Here is a 5,703-nt window from a genome sequence, read left to right on the forward strand (position 1 = left end):
TTTTCAATAGAGTATGTATTGTTAGCCTATATAAATATATTCAATAACTAATTTTCATTCTATCGAACGTGAGGTTTGTTTAATTAAGAAATATTGTTACCACTAGAAAGATTCTCGTGCGATGCACACGAATAAAAATATAAATAAAATAAATTTAATAAAAAATAATAATATATATATTAGTTAGTTAAAAAGTTGAACTTATATTGTTAAAATATCCCGCGTTTATCTAATTTGGTGTTGAATTTAAAATATAAAGTGTTATTAGCCTAATTGGTTAAAGGGTTGTACTTGTTAGTTATGTTGCAAGTTTGAAACATATATATAACATTTTTAATTTTATTTTTAATCGTTTTAAATTTATGGGCGAGTCAACCCACAATTCGACCCAAATATTCATTTACTCATACATATATATCCAAATTAACCACAATTCTCGACCCGACAATCTGAACACTTTAAAAATTAAGCATTATTGTATATATAGATTAGTTAATTAAAAAACTGAATTTATATTGTTAAAATATCCCGTGTTCATCTAATTTTGTGTTAAATTTAAAATATAAAGTATTATTAGCCTAGTTGGTTAAAGAGTTGTACTTGTTTTGTTAGGTTGTAAGTTCGAAACAAACATATAACATTTTTAATTTTATTATTAACCGTTTTAAGTTTATGGGCAAGTCAACCCACAATGCGATCCAAATATTCATTTACTCTCACATATATATCCAAATAAACCACAATTCTCGACCCGGCAATCCGGACACTTTAAAAATTAAGGATCATTATATATATATAGATTATTTAGTTAAAAAATTAAATTTATATTATTAAAATATCCCGCGTTCATCTAATTTGTTGTTGAATTTAAAACATAAAATATTATTAGTCTAGTTGGTTAAATGATTGTACTTGTTTTGTTAAGTTGTAACTTCGAAACATACATATATCATTTTTTATTTTATTTTATTTTTAACCGTTTATGGACGGGTCAACCCATAATCCGACCCAAGTATCCATTTGCTCTCACATATATATCCAAATTAACCACAACTCTTAACCCGGCAATCCGGACACTTTAAAAATTAAACATCATATTATATATATATATATTAGTTAGTTAAAAAATTGAACTTATATTGTTAAAATGTCTCGCTTTTATCTAATTTGGTGTTGAATTTAAAATATAAAATGTTATTAGCCTAATTGGTTAAAAAGTTGTACTTATTTTGTTAGGTTACAAGTTTGAAATATACATATAGCATTTTTAATTTTAACCGTTTTAAGTTTATGGGTGGGCTAACCCACAATCTGCCCCAAGTACCCTTTTACTTTCACATATATATCCAAATAATCACAGCTCTCGACCCAACAATCCGGACATTTTAAAAATTAAGCATCATTATATATATATATATATATATATATTATTTAGTTAAAAAGTTAAACTTATATTGTTAAAATATTCTGCGTTCATTTAATTTGATGTTGAATTTAAAATATAAAGTGTTATTAGTCTAGTTGATTAAAAGGTTGTACTTCTTTTGTTAGGTTGCATGTTCAAAACATACCTATAGCTTTTTTATTTTATTTTTAACCGTTTTAAGTTTATGGGCGGGTTAACTCATAATTCAACCCAAATATTCATTTACTCTCACATATATATCCAAATTAACCACAACTATCGACTCGGAAATTCAGACACTTTAAAAATTAAGTATCATTGTATATATATAGATTAGTTAGTGAAAATGTCGCGTTCATCTAATTTGGTGTTGAATTTAAAATATAAAATGTTATTAACTTAGTTGGTTAAAGAGTTGTACTTGTTTTTTAAGTTGCAAGTTCCAAACATACATATAACATTTTTATTTTTATTTTTAACCGTTTTAATTTTATCGGTGGGTCAACCCACAATCCGACCCAAATATCAATTTACTTTTATACATATATATATTCAAATTAACCACAACTCTCGATCTGAAAATTTAGATATTTTAAAAATTAAGCATCATTGTATATATCTATATAGATATTTAATATATATTAGTAAAGTTACAATCAAATAAAAAAATTCTTATTACAACCACTCTTAATTGATTTTAGTTGATTTAACTATTTTTATTTAAAAAAAAAACTATATAGGATTAAGATTTTTTATTTAATCTATACAAAATAAAATTTTCAATCAATCACTTATCATCAATCACATAACTCACTTCTTTAACTAAAATATTAAAATACCATCTATTTTAAATTATTATTTTTTATTCTATTTATATATATCAATAATCTTTAAATCATTTTATCAAAAAATAATTATCACATCTTCAAAATTATCAATCATCATCATTTTTTTCTCTTTAAATTATTCAAATAAATCCGAGATCTTGAACTAGACCTGTGGATGGGAAATTTGACGAAATGACCTCAAAGATGGGGTTATTTGATCTGGTGGTAAATTATAATTTTTATTGCGTTCGTGGTCTTTTTATTTTTTTTGACGAAATTGTCCTTGTAGCGAAACGCTAAAGGACTAAGTGGTGATGTGTGAAATGTCCAGATTACCCTTACTATTTAATATATCCCAGCCTATTTTTTTCATTTCTTTTTTTCTCCTTCTCTCTCTTCCCGCTCTTCTCCTCCTTCTCTCTAAACTGGGCGGCGGCGATCGCCGACGACGGCGAAATCCACGACGATGAGCTCCACGACGAGCACAAGCACGGTTCCACTTGGTATGTTTATCCTATGATACTTCAAGTTTATTATTGATGTTTGGTTTATGCATCTTCGAATCTGTTGTTTAGGGTTTACTTTCCGTTTCGCTAAGTGCTTAGCATTTCGAAATGGATATATTGAACCCTATTTTTTTTATTATTACTATTATTATTATTATGCATTGTTAAGCTATCTAGAGATTTTCCCATCTCTTTTGAAGATTATACATAATACAAAGGATATGTTAAGCATTTTAAACCATTTAGATAATCTTGGACAAAGTCTGTACATAGATATATTTTCTTATGGTGTATATTGGAGATCATTATGTATTTAGATAATCAAGAAATGGAAATAAGAGCAGTAGCAGATAGATAGATGATATATAATCTTGGACAAAGTCTGTCTGATCCTTTGCTCCTTGTGTATGTACAATTTCATCAATCCCTTTACATTTTATTTGTTGTTAACTTGTTTGATTTATAGAAAGAGTTAAGAGTAGTAGTAGATAGATAGATGATAGATGATTAACATTGTTGAGAATGAACGGAACTGCATGCAACACTAAAGGTCCAACAGTGGTAGGATAGGATAGGTGGTTTCAAGGAGCTCATAACTCACGAGGAGGACGCAAGCGCTGGATTTGAGGTAATCTTCTTCTACTTCTTCCCCAATCCCCGTCAAGACATGGAGAAGAAACATATACATCATCCAGACAGGGGAGATTGAAGGAAGATAATTTGTTGTAATTTTTGAATATAGCTAGAGAGAAAGAAAGAAAGAGAGGTGGGATGTTGATGAAGTTGGTGTTTTTTGGCTTTGTAATTTTGGTTATTGTTGTTTTAATTCTGTCATTGTTATAATTTCCATTGGTTACTAATGAATTTGATCACAATTTTCTTTTCTTACTTCTTTTGTTTGTTTGTATATGTTCAAGTTTGGCTGCAATAATAGATGATGTTCTCTGCAAATAAATCAGATAATATAGTCATTACAGATAATGACGAGTTTCTTCTTTACATCCATTTCGATGAAACTTTGATTTTAAAACACATTTCCTAATATGTTTGCTATATTGAGTTGTCTAGCTATTTCATCAACCAACAGTCTCATCATTCGCTATATTTGGTTTGTCTAGCATTTGTATATATTTTTGCCACCAAATTTTATATTATTGATCAATTTTTTTCAGGCTATCATTATCTTACACTTATTAGATAACATTTTTTTGAATATGATGTTATTAAATTAGAACAAAGCATAAATGCTTTCAAAGAATATGATGGAATTAAAAAATGTTGATCTCCTCTAAGAGGAAACAGAAATAGAAGCGAAAAAAACACAATAGACTTTCCAATAAATGTTCTTTTGGAGTTTCATTGAGGCTGACGACATCTTGTTCCTAACTGTTGTTGCTACCTGCATTGTGGGGTCCTCCGTTGTTGGTAAACGAAACACGACTCTATGAACCCGAGGAAAGGACCGGAGCTTTTTGTAGTACTAGCAGGAGCCCTGAAGTTTTTTGTAGTGTTAGCAAGAGCAAAGATTATTTGTTTATTTGTATCAAATACTGTAAATATGTACTTCACTAATAAACTATAAATACCTTTATAGGGTACCTCTTGAGCTTGATTATACTGGTCTTGAGATACTTTTAGTATATTTCTTCACGGGTAACGATACTTGTATCAAAACCGACCCGATAGTAGGAGTAAGGTGTCACGAAGAGTACCTCTTGAATCTTAAAGAGATCGCGACGACTAAATCCCCATCATAAAATCACAGTTAATATAGTGATATATTTGTGGTTTGTTTTTGGATATTTATAGTCTATTTTCTCACGTCTTACAATAACTAATATACTTTTTAAGAGTAAACTCTAGAATTTGTTTTCAATCATATATAAAAACAATCAAAATAAAAAGATGATGAATGTCAAAAGTACTGAAAAAATGAACATTATATATTAATGCCACAAGAAGCACACAAGTTAAAACAATTATATCTACATAGCCAAGTTTAGTTTAGTTGTCTCTAGCAACCTTATAAAAAGAAAGAACATGAACTGTATTTGCTGCAACAAACAACAAAACATCGTCATCATCTTAATCTTAAGTAGCATTCACACACACATAACTAATAATAATAATAATACATCATTTCATCCATCCCGATCTAAACAAAAAGTCTTCATCATAAAGGCAACAATAAGTCGCAAAGCTCAGTATCTGTACTCATGGGAGTGATGATCTTCAAAAAATGGATTATAACTATTGCTCCTCATCTTTGACTCCTTATCAGTCTGCACCATATGCAAGAGATCTCAGTAAAATTTTCAATTAGTTGCATAAAACATTTTTTTCATACCCTTATCCGAACAAGGTCTAAAAAAGAAACGTCGTTGCGGGGATACCATATAATAACAAAAACAATTCTTTACAACTAAAGAAACAAAAAGGTAAGCACTTAGTGAAACGGTAAACACTTAGCGAAACGATAAGCACTTAGCGAAATGGTAAGCACTTAGCGAAACGATAAGCACTTAGCGAAACGGTAAGCACTTAGCGAATCTTCCCTGAAACGGAACCAATATGAACCAAATAAGAACATGTTAAATCGAAGGGTTTGAAATAAAGATAAAATAATGGAAACATGAACATAAATCGAATTAGGTTAAGGTTTGAAATGAAGATCTTCTTCTCCTTTTTTCTTCGACCTTCAAATCCTTAGAATCCTTCATCTGCATGCAAAATAAGTTTAGGGTTAGAGTTTGAAATGAAGACCGTGTAAATAAAAACATAAATCGATTTAGGTTACGGTTTGAAATCAAGATCATGTAAGCTCTGCCGCCTCCGTCGCCGTAGCCGCCGCCTCCGTCGCCGCCATCAAAGAAAGAACAAGAGAAGAGAGGGAAGAGAGAGAAAGAAAATGGAAAAATTAGAGTATTTATACTAAACCTAATTCACTTAGTTCCTTAGCGTTTCG

This window comes from Impatiens glandulifera, chromosome 1 (genome assembly GCF_907164915.1).
Source record: "Impatiens glandulifera chromosome 1, dImpGla2.1, whole genome shotgun sequence".
NCBI classification, from domain to species: Eukaryota; Viridiplantae; Streptophyta; class Magnoliopsida; order Ericales; family Balsaminaceae; genus Impatiens; species Impatiens glandulifera.